Source organism: Salmo salar, chromosome ssa22, assembly GCF_905237065.1.
Source record: "Salmo salar chromosome ssa22, Ssal_v3.1, whole genome shotgun sequence".
Taxonomy (NCBI): Eukaryota; Metazoa; Chordata; class Actinopteri; order Salmoniformes; family Salmonidae; genus Salmo; species Salmo salar.
In genome coordinates, this window is record NC_059463.1 from 15,347,040 (window position 1) to 15,364,381 (window position 17,342).

Consider the following 17,342-nt stretch of genomic DNA (forward strand, 5'->3'; position numbering starts at 1 on the left):
TTCATAATCATTCAATAATTTATTTCCATTATAATTTTAATTTGCATTACATATTCAGTATCAGGTCACATCAACTGTATTCTCCGGTTTTTGTGTTTTTTTGGTTGCAAAAAGATAAGCAAATTCATCTAGACTCAAGGCCTTGCCCTCCTTGACTCAATACTTAATACACCTAAATTGCTTAATCTGTCAGCTGACATTGTGGACCTGAGATACGTTTTCACCAGCTTCAGTGCAGAAAAACTCTGTTCACAAGAAGCAGTACTAACAGGGATTGAAACAGCTATCTTGCACAGTTTAAAGAGCTCAAAGAAAACTTCTTTATAAGGCTCAATGAATAATGTCAGCTCTACTACACTGGAGGGTCTCTGCATGCCACTCTGTATTTTCCTTCCTAAAAGTCTTCTGAACTGATGTAGTTCATGCCCCAAATCCTCAATATTTGATTCATACATTCAAGCAAATGGAAACAGGGACTTCTCTTTGAGAAACACATTGCTTGTAGGGTTTAGAGTTTGGATGCCATTCATTATGTCACAGTTTTTGCTAGGGAACCTTCTGTTAAGCTCATTGAGCATATGATCTAAAACAGGGAAGAAAAGGGTTGTACGAAAACTGCCCTTTTCTTGTTCTGAATCTGACCTCTGACCCACTGTACTGAGTACACCGTCTCCATTAAACTGAGAGCTTAGCTTTTTTGGTCGTTTTGCAGGGGGGTGTATTGCAGTATCACATTGCTCAGCTGTGTTCAACACTTCATTCCATAGGTCATCAAAAAATGACTCATCCCTGTAGTCATTCAAAGTTTGAACTAAGGCTTCAACTAAATCAACAGCCTTTGACAGGTCAAGGGATGAAGACTGTAGCATATCTGATAGAAATGTTGCTTCTCCAAACACTTTCTGGAGTGTAACAAGGCACACAATGAATTGTAAATCTGTCTGTGCAAGCAGACCTCGTGCCTCAACAGATCTGTCACCATTGTTCTTGGACTATGTCTTTCAGGACTTGCTTAATGGCAGGTAATCTATCCATAATAGTATGTAGAGCCATATATCGACATGCCCAGCGAGTGTCACTTAGTCTCTGAAGCTCTCTAGGTGCACCTGGGTACATCTCTTTTTGTATGCTAAGCCATTTTTGATGCACATATGACCTAGATGTGAAGACGTAAAGTCTTTCTAGTAAGAAGAACTGTCCTACCTCAGGGACAGCTTTGACAGTATCCACTAAAACTAAGTTTAGACAGTGTGCACTGCAGTGGATGTCAAAAGCATGCTTTGCTTGTTCTTTAATGCGTGCCTGGATGCCTGAATGCTTGCCACTCATAACGGAAGCACCGTCATATGCTTGGCCTACTAGGTTGTTTTTGTATTCAAGACCATGACTTTCTAATATGTGTATGATTTTGTCAGTAAGCCCTGCTGCATCTAGTCGATCAGCCGATTCAAAGTGGAGAAAGCTCTCATGGACAGCTCCTCTGAGATAGATCCTGAGTACTAGAGATATCTGCTCCTTTTTTTTTTTTACATCTTTTGTTTTGTCTTGTCTTCCATTATGCTAAAGACCTCACTGTCTTTCACTTCTTCAATCATTTTTGTTCGAACCATGTCTGCCAAACAACTCAGAACCTCATTCTGTATCCCTTTGCTTGTATATTTTGCATTATGAATGGAAGTCAACCTTTTTTTCACAGTTGTGTCATGCTTAGCTATTGTTTCTGGGATTGCCATGACGTTCCCTTTATTATCTGACTCTGCAGACTCATCGTGTCCTCTTTGTGCAATGTTTTGTGTTGCTGTAAGTAGTAGTACTTCTATTGTTTTAATATAGTCCCGATTTTCTTGAATCTGTTTGTTGTGTTCCTTGTTTAGGGCATTTACCAGTGTTGCGTTACTTTTTACAGCTTTCTGATAGTCTCTCCATGTAATCATTGCTTGTTTGTGCCGCTCAGACCTGGCATGAATTGCAAATCCCCCCTCTTTGTAAGTTGCCTTCTTCCTGTTGTTAAAACACAATTGTGACTCAAATACAGTCTCTGAGACTTTGGGAGGGCTAAAATGCCTGCAGGCGTAACAAAACACAGAGTCAGATTGTTTTGAATATTCAAGCCAGGGGTGGATATGGTACCAGGCCGCCTTGAAGCTCCTCCTCCGGTCCCCCATCAGAGTTCTTGGGTATATGTTCATTGGCTGCACCGGTGGTTCCTCCCAGGATTTGCTGATATCTGCCAAAGAAAAAAATATACAATTAAAAGTATCCATTTGGGTCATTTTAGATATACCATTGCCATCAGGCAACTTCTGAAATCCATCTGATATCTATATCACAAGCCCAATAGCATATTAAATAAGAATTCATTTCAATCACAAAACGACTCATTTCTATACACCATATAAACTGACTAATTACACTGCTTCACAAGTAACCACAGATTTATTCAACATCACAAACCTGATGGTCCACTGCATGTGGACGCACGAGGCTCCTCTGTTGGTGTCTCAGCCTCTACCTCAGTCTCTCCATCTGTCTCACTTTCCTGCTCTACTATGCCTTCACTCTGTCTCTCCAATGGACAAGTCTTCCTGCTCTCTCTCTGCATGCTCTCTGCTCTCTCCACACCTGAACCATCTGGCTCTGTCTCACTGTCTGCCTTGTCTTTTCTTTGGAAGAAGGACATGATGTCCTTCTTTCTCTTCATTTTGGTGAAAACTAAAGAGCAAAAGCAATGGGGGCCACGCTTATTAATTCATTTACTTAAAATAACTGACTTGCTAGGTAACTACCCTTTATGTCTAACCGTTTTACGTTACAATGCGTTTACGGAGTGTGGTTTAAGTAAAAACACTCAGCACCATGAGTTTGTTGATGATATATTTGATCCTTTTTCATGCTGCCACAAAGTAACAAACGGCCAGGTTAAGATAAGCTGATCTAACGTTACACTTCTGTAATGCATTTAATACAAATACAACATATTAACAATTTTACTCACCTCTATATTTCCTTCTTTGTGCTTGAACTATAAAAATTATTTCATACTCCACTTCGGAATGTCTTACAACTTCTGAATAGAAAAAAACTTGCAGATGCATGTGGTTGTGTTACTGCCTAAAGCCGCAGCTGTTGTGTTCCGCCTAAAGCCGTCCCTCTAGAAAATGTGTGGGTTAAATTAGTGTTCCACGTTGCCACTGTCTAATAACAGATGTAAAAAACGAACGACAGCAAAAATGTGTTGTGTAAAAATTATTTCATACTCCACATTTAACGGGGCCACGAGGTGGTCCAAAATTGTTGTCACAGGGGCACTGGTCCCAACTGGCACCCCCCCCAGAACCGCTAGTGGGCAGGTAGCGATCTCCTGGCATCCGCCAAAACCAGATTTGTCCGTCAGACTGCCAGATGGTGAAACGTGATTGATCACTCCAGAGAAGACGTTTCCTCTGCTCCAGAGTCCAATTGCGGAGAGCTTTACGCCACTCTAGCCGACACTTTGCATTGCGCATGGTGATCTTAGGCTTGTGTGTAGCTGCTCGGCCATGGAAACCCATTTCATGAAGCTCCCAACGAACAGTTATTGTGCTGACGTTGCTTCTAGAGGCAGTTTGGAACTCGGTAGTGAGTGTTGCAACCGAGGACAGACATTTTTAAAGCGCTACAATGTTTGTCTATGGAGATTGCATGGCGGTGTGCTCGATTTTATTCCCCTGTCAGCAATGGGTGTGGCTGAAATAGCTTAATCCAATAATTTGAAGGGCTGTCCACATACTTTGTATATATAGTGTATCTGTTTTTTTGCATTGTACGAGTCTCAATCCTTCGCCTCCGTCTATGTCGCACTTCCGCATCTGCGGTGAATGGTGACAGAGCTAGAGCCGTGTTTGTCAGACCATCCCTTAAAATCGGACTCGTCACAAAATTGTCTGTAGCGTCCGAACGGTTTTTCAAACCCCTCTATGGATAGACATGATGCTGTTCTCCGTTTTGCTCTACGACCCCTACAAGTGTCTTCGAACCCTCGCCAACTTCTCTCTGTAGCGTCCGAACAGTTTGGGCTACACACAAATATGTGAAAAGGTGAGACTCACAAGAATATGTAAGGCGGTTGTTTTGCTCTAGGACGCTCACAAGACTCGTCTAAGTTCCCCCGGTACCATGTATGGACGTCTGCATGGAGACTGTTTAGTGACAAAAATAAGGGACGTGTAAAAAAGTATATCTTTTTTTATTCCAGATCTATCTTACATCTCTCAGATATAGGACAGACACTTCGTAACAATGTGTTTGTATGGGCTAATAGTAGTAAGCCCAAATACAATGTTTAATCAAATGATTTTTGTGTATATTTTTTCATACTTCAAGAGGTCTTAAACTTCAAAATAAAATAGCATAATGACCCTTGGTATTACCTTCTTAAAACAATTCCATATAGCTTAGTAGAACGCCCCATAACTTATGGTTTAATAAGGGGTTTAAAGGGGGCGTGTGTATGTGTGTGTCTGTCACCAGATGTCAACCGAATTGAACTCTTACAGGAGATTCTGGAGCGGCACCTAAGACGCCGTTTTCCACCAACATCAACAACACACCAAATTATGCAATTTCTCGTGGAATAATGGTGTCGCATCCCTCTAATAGAGTTCCAGACGCTTGTAGAATCTATGCCAAGGCGCATTGAAAATGTTGTGGAGGGTCATGGAAGACACTATGTTGATATTTCCTTTATTTTGGCAGTTACCTGAAGATCCTCATTCAGGGTGTCTAAACTATTTTCTGCCAGTTGGTGGCAGCACAGTATCATCACTAGACATCACTTAGACATTCTGGATGAAATGGAGAGAATACAAAAGAGGCTCACTTCTAAAGCTGGTGTACTGCCCCACTATACAATTTTATTACACGTCTTTCTCTTTGAAGATTTGCACCACTGCTTGCTAAAAGAAGCAGAGCTATGCTGGATTGGATGCTATTAAGGATTAAAAAACTTCTATGTGGGATTGAAAAAACTTTTAATCTGTAACTATCTCCTCTAGCCAAGTTAAATCCTCCAACGCCAATACCTTGACTGGTTGATATTTTTATTTTTTTATTGGTCTGATTACCTTTGTATCTTATAAAATGTCAGTCCCCTTTTCATCTGTCTCTTTGGTTTCAGTATTCTCCAGAGAATGTCCAGGGGCCAGGATGTCACATAGACCCCAGTGAGGTGATTCTTCAGGGATGCTCCTGCTACTCCCACTCCTGCCAGAGAGAGAGCTCCTCCTGCCTGCAGACATATGGACAGACATATGACAGGCTGGCACCAGGACCAGAGGAGATACTGTCAATTGTTACTGCAGGCCTATGCTTGAGTGTAACGCCTTGTGTGGCTGTAGTGCGGTCTGCAAGTAACCGGGTGGTCCAGAGAGGCCTGGGGCTCAGGTTGTGTGTCTACCCCACAGAGGACAGGGGCTTGGGGGTGCCAGCACTGGAGCCAATTTCCTGTGGGACCTTTGTGTGTGAGTACGCTGGGAAAGTGCTCGGCTTTGAGGAGGCCAGGCGTAGAACGCTTTCACAGGGGCCTGAGGACAACAACTACATCATTGCTGTGCGGGAGTATGCTGGACAGGGCCCAGTTAATGTGACCTTTGTGGACCCTATTGTGGTTGAGAATGTGGGGCGATTTCTGAACCACTCCTTCCAGCCCAACCTGTTCATGGTGCCTGTCCAGGTGCACTCCCTGTGGCTCAGTTGGTAGAGCATGGTGTTTGCAACGCCAGCATGGTGTGTGCAATGCCAGGGTTGTGAGTTTGATTCCCACGGGAGGCCAGTACAAAAAAAATTAAAAAAAAATGCATGAAAGGAAATGTATGTATTCACTACTGTAAGTCACTCTGGATAAGAGCGTCTGCTACATGACTAAAATGTGCCCAGGCTGGCCCTGTTCACTGGCAGGGACATCACCCCTCAAGAGCTCACATTCGACTATTCAGCGAGCTATAGCAATACACACTCTATGGGTTGGTTCAGAGTGACCCTGGGACAGAGGCCAGTGGGACAGATACCCTCCAGAGGAAACCATACCGCTGTGGTGCCCAGAACTGTGCCCAATTCCTGCCACTGGACATATCTGTTCTCAACAATTAGATAGAGGAATGTGGTTATTTGTTTCATATCTGTAAGTTGATGTTTTGTAACTTGAAGTGATCATGTTGTACTGGAAAGGAGAGACATTTGCACTGAACCATTGTTTTATTTTTTATTTTGGTCGAATCCAACTCTCCAGTTCTAATGTACGTGTTATTTTATTAAATGTAAATTCTGCACCCAGTGTGTCAGTTCTGTGCTAACAGCATCGTCCATCATTGTAGATAAAGATGGTTCTGTATGACACATCAGTTGCTCCACCTACACAGTCTGCTGATGTAGTCATGCTGTCCGTACCAGTGTGCCATCCATCTGGATTAAAGGGGCAACTTGAATAATATAACTGATGGGGTAAGACAGCTTCAACTGTCATACCCTATCAGAACCCAAAATATAAGCTTGTTATACTGTAATTCTAAACATGCACTGCTTCAAAACATGGTTAAAATCTCATCCCTCAGCTGTTAACCAGAACAAGTGTCACAGTGACCGCTTTGTTGTTTTTCTAAATCCTGGATTGATCCTTCTATGATGATGACCCCCCCCCCCCCCGTCTGATATAGAGATACAACATTTCTGTCAAAAAGTCTAAACTCCATCTGTGTTGAGCAGACCAACTAGAAGCTCTCTCTGTCAGAGAGTACTTGTGCTATGTGGGGCACGTCCCACCAGACCTAGCTATCGAAACACTTCAGTCCCCAAGTCTCATCGTGCCCTGCCTGGACTGTAAGTCCTCGCCTGACAGCAGATGAATCTACCAGATCTTTATGCCAACTGTCTGATATTGACTACAGTAAAAGACGGTTATGGCTTTTTAGTGGTATGTATTATACTAGGGTTTCCCAAACTCATTGTTCTTGCCCTAGCACTACACAGCTGATTCAAATAATCAAAGCTTGATGATTAGTTGGTAATTAGAATCAGCTGTGTAGTGTTGGGGGAGGGGGGTGGGGTACGGATGGACGTGCACCCAGGGGTGGCCCAGGACCGGGTTTGGGAAACCCTGTATTATACAAATCATGTGTGCTCCTAGATTGGCGATTGGCTTTAAATGTTGTATGCAAAGGTATTTCTGTGTCAATAGAGATGATCCCCATATCCATTTAACCTTCAAAGATACAGAGCATAGAAGTCATGGGTATCTTGTCTTCATCCCTCAACTTTACAATTCTCTATGTATTTCTGTATTCACAGTGCCCCCCTTGAAGGTATCTTCAGCTTTTCATTGGAGCCAAATCTCCAGAGGTGTGAGACATTAAGAAGGGCCGGAGGGTATTTCAATATAGTAACGGGTCTTATTCCCCTGCCACGGGAGGGGCCACTGTGTCCCACTTTACTGTGACCATTCTTAAATGAGGCCTCTCTCCTCTCAAATGTCCCCACTTCCAGTCTAGACCCGCTTTCATACCAGCTGCTTATTAATATCCACATTTGGGTTAATTAGTAGAGAAACCATGGCGTGTTCAGTCCAGAAATGAGACCAGCGCTCCAGTCACGTTGTGGGGCTGGGCGGGGGTCGAGCAGCGCGGCTCAACCACTAGGTGCTCTCATTTCACTTCACCCGGGTTAAAGCGTGGGCGGAACTGGCACGTATTAGACCAGCTTATTGGTCCTAAAATGAAATCTCTGCCCAGCCGGGCCACCAGCCAGGCAAGCTTTAAGAACGCGCCCATCCTCTCTAGCATGTTGGGGAGATGGTAGGCCTCAGTCAGTGTCAGAGAGAGAGATGAACTATAAAGGATGTTATGCATCAACCTACATTTTCTCAGCTCTATAATGAGGGTTCCCTTTGCTCTATATGTTTAGTTTGTTATGTTTGGTTCTGGTTGACCATGGGAATGCTTCTTCTGCCATTCCACTCCTATCAGAGGTGGCACAGTATATCAAACACCTGTGACCACTGAGATTTGTCTTTAATCAAGATATCGGTCAGGTTGGTCTGTGACAGCAGGTGACAGCAATTTTTTCATGAGGAAGCATTTTTCTTTCGCCTGAGTAATTCTGTGTCCGAGCGTTCCAGAACATGTCGAAGCAGAGACCTAATCCTGTTTGTAATACTTGATTTATGTCATTTTGTGAGTAAGCATGCGACCCCTTAAATCCCTATGGCAACAGGATGTGTGTACAGTAGGCGATTGGACAGCAGGGTTGTGTGCGTGGTGCAGGACAGGCAGTCTTCCACACACTGTTCAGGACTGGAGCTGGAACTGAGTGCCTCATTCCCAGAACAGTCACCTAGCAACCAGCACTTAACCACATGAGGTGAACTTCCTCATGGTGATTGCAGTGGGCAGCTGCTACAGCACAGCCTTGGTCACAGTCACACCAGTCGCAACACTTAAGACGGACAGACATTGATTGTAGACTACAGTATGTTATGCTGTCCTTCTATGCTACGACTACAACATGAGTAATACCTGTACCATTTCTTTTTGACCTCAAGAAAAATGTCTACGGCCAAAAGTTTTGCTCGAAATGTCTTCTAAAATGAGTGTGTCATAGCCTTGAACTTTTTCTTGTCCTAGATACATATATAGCGTTAGATACTGGATATTTATTGATCTAGAACATCATGAATCATTTTGAGAGTTTAGGTCTTTAATACTTCAAATGAGAAAGATGATGAAAATAATAACTTGACTGGCCATAGTAAGCTCCAAACGTATAATCAGAAGAACATTGAAGCCAGTGTGGTGGTACTTTCTTGTGTGTGTCCACTGACACAATGTTTCGCCAGTGCCTGTTCCACTGATGCTAGGTTAATAAAAGGCTGCTATGATAGAGACATGATAGAGACAACAAGTAGTGGGAGTATAGAGTCTATTTCAGAATGGTCAGAAATATGGTCTGGCAGCCTGTCATTACTGAAGTGGAGCACCTCTCTAATGAAGGAACAGATGTCATTGCCACCGAACTTGGGGCCAAAAAATAAATAAAAATCAGGTCAACACGGATAAAAGAGATTTGTTGGGGCCATATCTAATTTCAAGAAAATTGTTCCAATAGTGTTATGGCTTTTTCAGGGAGTTGGAGTTGTTTTGTAGCTATTTCTATATAGATATTTGACAATAATCGCTGCACTGCTTTCACGGAGTTGGGGATGGGTCATGACCTGATTGCGCTGACACGTTGCTCCTCCATCTCCACTCCCTCTATGGATATAAGGTAGTCCAAAAAGGACATGTTGTCTATATAAACCACTATGCCCCGTCCCAGCATGTCCCGAAACACTTTGTTAATAAAGGCCTGGAAGACTGAAGGAGCATTAGACAGGCCAAAGGGCATGATGAAATACACGTAATGACCCGTGGTCGTGGAAAAAGACAATTTCCATTCGTCACCTACACGAATGAGCACCAGATTGTATGCGCTCCTCAAGTCCAGTTTTGTGAAGTACTGCGCCCCGTGCATTTGTTCGATGATGGTTGGGATGAGGGGTAAAGGATAGCTGAACTTAACAGTGGCTTTATTCAGAGTTCGATAATCAATGCAGGGGCGCAGTCCCCCATCTTTCTTCTTGACAAAAAAAAAGCTTGAGGAGGCTGGTGACATAGAGGGGCGGATTAAACCCTGCTGGAGGCTCTCCTGTACGTAGGTCTCCATGGCCTCGGTCTCCGTTTCGGTGAGGGAATAGACGTGTCCTCTCGGGAGGGCTGCGTAAGACAGCAGGTCAATGGCACAATCCCAGAGGCGATGAGGAGGCAGGTGTGTAGCCTGGGTCTTCGAGGAAACCCGGTGCAGATCCTGGTACTCCTCCGGTAAATCCACTTGAGGGGTGTGGTGCGGAATTTCCACCGTAGTGGTGTTGACAGACACTGAGAGACACCTCCCCTGACACTCCTGTGACCAACCCAGCAGTCTCCTCTTGGACCAGGAAATAACAGGGTTATGCCAACTCAACCAGGGGAGACCTAAAACAACAGGGTGCGTGGGGGTGTCTATAATCAAAAAGGTGATCTGTTCTAAATGAGTGTCATGGATCAGCAGAGAAACGGGAACCGTGATGTATGAGCCCTGTCCTTATTAGACCATTATCCAGGGCTCGAACCAGAATGGGTGACTGTAGGGGAACCAAAGGGATGCGTAATGCAGTGGCCAGTGCGCTATCTAACAGATTCCCGGCAGCTCCGGAATCAATCAGAGCTAACGGGAGTGAGGGGCTAGGGTATTCAGGGAATTTGATGGGAAAACACACTGGTTGAGTTGACAGAAAAGGAGGGAATGTCTTGCATCCTGCCTGGGTTGGAGCAGGGGAATTCCCTGGCTTGTCACCTCCTCACCTATTTGTGGATAGAGGGCAGGTCAGGGGAAAATGACCCCTTTCTCCACCATAGGAGCAGAGGCCCAGATTCCTCCTTCTCCTACGCTCTGCCTCGGGCAAACGTGCAGAGCCCACCTCCATCGGCTCTGGCCACGGAGCAGGTGTAACCATGGGCTCCGGATACCACGCAGGTCTTCATCTGGACAGCAGGAGGTTGTCCAACCGGATCGCCATGCTGATGAGCTGGTCGAGTGACAGGTTGTCATCACGGCAGGCTAACTCCATTTATACCTCCTCCCGCAGTCCACAGCGGAACACGGTGACCAGAGCGACTCGTTCCATCCGGTGGAGGCTGCGATGGTCCGGAACTCCAGGGCGAACTCAGAGGCGGTCCTAGATCCCTGGCGTAGTCAGAATTGGTGCCCCCCAACCCCCCGGCCCTCTACAGGATGATCAAACACCGAGCGGAAGAGGAGGGAAAAGCGCTCGTAGGACTCGACCACGGGTCCACCCGTTTACCAGACCGCGCGACCCCAGTCCAGGGCCCATCCGGTCAGTGCTGAGATGACGGTGGCAACCCTGTCTCTCCCGAAGACTGCCTCGGTGTAGCGAGCAAGGTACAGGTCGCCTTGCAGAAAGAATCCCTTGCATCTCGCTGGTGCACCGTCAAAGCGCTCCGGGAGGGACAGTGGTATTACGCGGACTGGCTCAGATGGGTTGGAGGCAGGTAGTGGTGGTGTGGGGGCTGGTGCCGGAACTGGTGATGAGGCTGGAGGGACTGTACATCCCCCTCCCAACGCGGGATGGTCGCCAGCACGTTGTCCATAGCACTGCCGAATCTGGAGAGACAGTCCTCGTGATGCTGGACTGTCTCTACGATGGTCGCCAGTCCTGCTTTTTCCGCCCTCTCAATTTACAATGGGTCGATCATTCTGTCACGCTGCATAAGGATGGGAGACAGGCGCAGGAATACGTAATAGGGTTTTTTAATTCCTTACCCAAAACAAAAGAGCAAGGCGCAAACCTCTAAATAATTCACGGGATGAGACCCGTAATAACAAGTGCACAAAAATACACATAGCACCAAAAACCGAATAAAACAGAGCATGGGTACTCACAAGACCAACGGACATACTGTAGGACAGTGATCGACAAGGACAATGGGGAACAGAGGGCACACATATATAACATACTAATCAGAGGGAATGGGAACCAGGTGTGCGTAATGAGACAAGACAGTCTGGGGTTGGTGGTAATGAATCCAGTTCAGTGATGCCTAGAAGGCTGGTGACGTAGATCTCCAGAACTGGTGAACGGAATGAGCAGCAGTACCGGGGGGATCCGTATCATTCAACCAAACTCCCCACCTGAACCTGCAGACCCATTGGGTGTTTTCTTTCTAAGCTGTAACAATCCTATTACCAATATTCTTTCTCACCACTACAGTCAGTGACAATCTCTGATAGTACAACATGTTTGGTGATTCAATGGAACATCGTTGTCTGATTTTTGCACACATTAACTTGAGTTGAATTGTCCCTGTTTTGTTAAAAGAAGTGTAATCTGTTTATTCATGGACACATACATACAGTGGGAGAGTAAGACAGATACGTACATGTATAGTATGTATAAACATGGAAATGAAAGCGTCAGTAGCTCTGTCTGGTTAGTTGCCAGACTGAATCCAAAGGGATTACCTGCTGTTAAAGGGTATTACTGAAAAGGGGTTAAAAGGGGTTCTGTGGATTAAATAGTTGAGTTCATCATCACCCCTGCATGGCTCTCTGGGCATTCTCCTTGTTCAAGATAGGTGCTCCTTGGTACAGTCTTCACACTCTTGAAATATGTATCATTAAATGTAATTGAATCGAACACCACCTGGTAGACAATTTGTTCTGGTACATCTCTATTATGCTGAAATCAAGAGATGAGTTAGTATTTTAGTCTGGTATGTCAATACATATTATGAGCAGAATGAATATCCCGTGATATCAAGCATGTAATCTCCCCTCCTTGAAGTGATGGGTTGTGTACTTCCTTTGACCAAAGATGCAACTAAATTCTAAATTCCTGCAAAGAATAATGTGTAGAAAAATACATAGGATGGAAACATAATTTTTCACACTTTGAGAGCAGCAATAGAAGTAATAGCACCAACCACTAGGCCTAATTAGAATGTCTCTGTAGCTGGTTTAATAAGCACATTTCCATAGGGGACTGCAAGGCCATTATAATGGCATAATTGTATTTTATTTTTAGTGAGGAAGAACTCTACCCTGTAGGGCACAGCACCAGTTCCTGTTCTTTTGACAGCAGGACCCAAATGAAACTGAACCAAATAAATAAAAAAATGAAATAAAAGAACCCTAGACATGTACTTTGAAGAGAGGCGAGGGCAGTGATCTCCATGAGAACATGTTATTAGACATTTTAAAAGCAACCATATGTTGAATCTTTTGGCCATAACATTTTTTTCTATTCAAGTATTCATCCTACATTTTCTTAACTTAAATTCTATTTTCATTTTTTCTCCCAACTTCTTCATAGTAACTTCTGTCCTGTTTCTGTCTCTTGCATCTGCATGGAACTACATTCAAAACCCAGAAACCTGTCTGTCCGCAGGCTGCTGTCCTACAACACACTGGCCAACAGCATTTGAAACATCAGATTTTATCAATGGGTGCATTCTACTTAATCTGGCATTTATTTTTACTTTTCCGGCTTGGTTGATGGGATGCAAATGAAGGGAGGACAGGGAGGAGAGGAAGTTGCTATGAGAGTGCTCAGTACTCCCATGCAGGAAAGGCTTATACTGTACTGTAGAGTGGGGTACTTCTGAGATAAATAAACCAACCAGCCATGACTGTTCTTCCTCTGTCTCACTGGGATCTGATCCTACAGATGGAAAAGATATAGCTGGTTACTTACCTTGAAATGAGATACATTTTGAAAAACAGAACACTTGACCCAGCTTTCATATACAGTAGCTTACTGTAAAACAGTGGTCACCAACCTTTTCTGAGTCAAGATCACTTTCGGAGTCAGAATGCAAGCCGACATCTCCAGTACCACTCAATTTTGTTTTTTAAACATGGCTTAAAAAATATAAGCTTAGGCACATTAACCACTAAAACAGTTCTGGAGCAATGAGGTTTGTGCAATGGACTATAGGCTTAATACATTATAACTGCATATTTGCTAGGCTTGAATTGCCCTGTCAATTGTTCTTCTCAGACCATTTTGAAAATATATTTAAGAAAATCTGGTATAAGATCACACTTGTAATACACTATATATACAAAAGTATGTGGACACCACTTCAAATTAGTGGATTCGGCTATTTCAGCCACACCCGTTGCTGACAAATTATAAATTCGAGCACACAGCCATGCAATCTTCATAGACAAACATTGAGAATAGAAAGGCCTTAATAGAAAGCACAGTGACCTTCAACATGGCACCGTCATAGGATGCCACCACACAATCTCATAGAACTGGACCACCGAGTACTGAAGCGTATAGCACGGAAAAATAATTTGTCTACCGAGGTCCAAACTGCCTCTGGAAGCAACGTTAGCATAAAAACTGTTCGTTGGGAGCTTCATGAAATGGGTTTCCATGGCCGAGCAGCCACACACAAGCCTAAGATCACCATGCGCAATGCCAAGCTTTCCGGCATTGGAAAGCTTGGCATTGGAAACGCATTCTCTGGAGTGATCAATCACGCTTCACCATCTGGCAGTCTGATGGACGAATCTGGATTTGGCAGATGCCAGGAGAACGCTACCTGCCCCAACTCATAGTGCCAACTGTAACATTTGGTGGAGGAGGAATAATAGTCTGGGCTGTTTTCACAGTTCAGGCTAGGCTCCTTAGTTCCACTGAAGGGAAATCTTAACACTACATAATAGAATGACATTCAAAACAATTCTGTGCTTTCAACTTTGTGGCAACAGTTTGGCTAAGGACCTTTCCTTTTTCAGCATGACAATGCCCCCTTGCACAAAGTGAGGTCCATGCATAAATGGTTTATCGAGATCGGTGTGGGAGAACTTGACTGGCCTGCACAGAGCCCTGACCTCAACCCCATCAAACACCTTTGGGATGAATTGAAATGCCGACTGCGAGCCAGGCCTTATCGCCCAACATCAGGACTCGACCTCACTAATGCGCTTGTGGCTGAATGGAAGCGAGTCCCCGCAGCAATGTTCCAACATCTAGTGGAATGCCTTCCCAGAAGAGTGAAGGCTGTTATAGTTGCAAAGGGGGGACACACTCCGTATTAATGCTCATGATTTTGAAATGACATGTTCAACGGGCAGGTGTCCACATACTTTTGCTCATGTAGTGTATCATTTGTTAAATTACTTGTGCGGCACACCTGAATGAGCATAATAATTTGCTTTTTTGCTTTTACTGGACTGATGACCTGCATCTGATGGTCAGTCTGAGGGGAGGGAGCAGCGGTGAGGCTGCCAATCACACAACTAACCGTCCCTCCGCTCACCCTCACTTTCGTTGGGGACACAGTCTTTTTTTGCTGTATTCGTTGAGTCTCTCTCGTCTCTAGGTTTTAAAAGTTTTTAAATCTCACAGTATCAACTTTGCTGTGCGTTTGAGGTTTCTTTTTAAAGTCTGTGGCTGGAGGAAACTGTATAGACACGATCTGATCTATCTGATTGGCCAGCGGTAGGCCTATAGGTGCGCTTCATTTGCTTTCTGGGCCTGCCGGTTAGGTGGAGTTCTACCCTCAGACACATTAAATGGTTCAAAATAGGAACACTTTGGCTTCACGGCGCTAATGCTGCTGAATCAAGTGCACCTACTGCCAACAGCGTGAAAAAAATGTAAGAAAAAGGAACGCAAGGCTTTATCGTTTTTTACGGAAATGTTTTGATCTCCAGAAATGGAGATCGACCAATCAATTACGATCGACCGGTTGGTAAACACTGCTGCAGAAGAAAGGTAGTGTTGTGTTAACCCATAAGAGTCTAAGCCCTGTCTACACCGGGAGTGTGTGGGGGGGTACAACTAAGCTAAGATTTTGAATTTTAAGACCCTTTGAAATATAAAAAAATACATATAAAACAATTATTTGATGAAAAAATTGTTTTGGTCTTAATGCTATTAGCCCATACAAACGCAAAGAATAACATTCACTACATGGAACAACAGATAGTCCCCCCCAAACAATCTAAAGGAAGTTTGTTCTGAAGCGTCTGTCCTATATCTGAAAATCTGAGAGATATAAGAAATATCTGGATTCTTTTTTTTTTAATTGTACATGTATTTAACCCCTTATTTTTGGCTCTAAACAGTCTCCATATATGTTTCCATGCATTTTTTTTGACTGGTAACGGGGGACCTTCAGACGAGACTTATGAGGTCCGAGGGCGTCCTAGAGCAAATCAACTGACATGAACGTGTTTGTGAGAGTCTCACCTAGGGCTGTGGTGGTCACGAAATGTCAAGCAAATAACTGTCAGTCTCACGGAAATTGACCGTTTTTAAAATAACACATTTCGCATTTACACCTACAAGCCACTGATGCTGGTTTTTGGAACATCTACATTTTAAAAAGTCAAATAAATCCATGTAATATAGCCTGCACCTTCACAATAAATCCATTCTTTATTTTAGACAGGTCTAAAGAAACAAGATATGAAGAAAATGTAGTCTATTTCAGAAGAAAATCAAATCAAAATCAAATCAAATCAAATGTATTTATATAGCTCTTCTTAGATCAGCTGATATCTCAAAGTGCTGTACAGAAACCCAGCCTAAAACCCCAAACAGCAAGCAATGCAGGTGTAGAAGCACGGTGGCTAGGAAAAACTCCCAAGAAAGGCCAAAACCTAGGAAGAAACCTAGAGAGGAACCAGGCTATGAGGGGTGGCCAGTCCTCTTTTGGCTGTGCCGGGTGGAGATTATAACAGAACATGGCTAAGATGTTCAAATGCTCATAAATGACCAGCATGGTCAAATAATAATAATCACAGTAGTTGTCGAGGGTGCAACAGGTCAGCACCTCAGGAGTCAGGAGTCAGTTGGCTTTTCATAGCCGATCATTGAGAGTATCTCTACCACTCCTGCTGTCTCTAGAGAGTTGAAAACAGCAGGTCTGGGACAGGTAGCACGTCCGGTGAACAGGTCAGGGTTCCATAGCCGCAGGCAGAACAGTTAAAACTGGAGCAGCAGCACGGCCAGGTGGACTGGGGACAGCAAGGAGTCCTCATGCCAGGTAGTCTTGAGGCATGGTCCTAGGGCTCAGGTCCTCCGAGAGAGAAAGAAAGAAAGAAAGAAAGAAAGAAAGAAAGAAAGAAAGAAAGAAAGAAAGAAAGAGAGAATTAGAGAGAGCATACTTAAATTCACACAGGACACCCCGGATAAGACAGGAGAAATACTCCAGATATAACAGACTGACCCTAGCCCCCCGACACATAAACTACTGCAGCATAAATACTGGAGGCTGAGACAGGAGGGGTCAGGAGACACTTTGTCCCCATCCGATGATACCCCTGGACAGGGCCAAACAGGCAGGATATAACCCCACCCACTTTGCCAAAGCACAGCCCCCACACCACTAGAGGGATATCTTCATCCACCAACTTACCATCCTGAGACAAGGCCAAGTATAGCCCACAAAGATCTCCGCCACGGCACAACCCAAGTGTAGCATACTCTGAGTTGTCCTTATGTTAGGTCCTGATGTGGCTATGCCAAATGGCTGCAGGCTACACTAGTTCATTTAGCAGACAAGATTTGGTTAGAATTTCGTGGCAATATTTTATATTATTATATAGTATGAAGAATACAATTGAACAAATCTGAATTTGAGGGAGTGCGCACATGCAGATATTGTGTGTTGAGCGCTTAACAAATAAATACTGTAGGTACTCCTATATGCTTAATATAGAGTTATTATTACTTTCCTTGTTCTACAAATGTTGGGCTT

The 17,342-nt window shown here is 44.1% G+C and overlaps 1 long non-coding RNA gene and 1 pseudogene across 1 annotated transcript; one reads left to right on the top strand and one right to left on the bottom strand.

Moving 5' to 3' along the window:
- On the bottom strand, positions 1–3,195 carry LOC106582862 (uncharacterized). Its single transcript, XR_001323393.2, has 2 exons — positions 2,996–3,195; positions 1–2,227 (listed from the first exon to the last, which is right to left on the bottom strand). It is a non-coding gene; the product is annotated as an uncharacterized lncRNA (long non-coding RNA).
- Positions 3,196–4,155: 960 nt separating this feature from the next.
- LOC106582782 (histone-lysine N-methyltransferase SETMAR-like) lies at positions 4,156–6,297 on the top strand (annotated as a pseudogene).
- Positions 6,298–17,342: the final 11,045 nt, after the last annotated feature.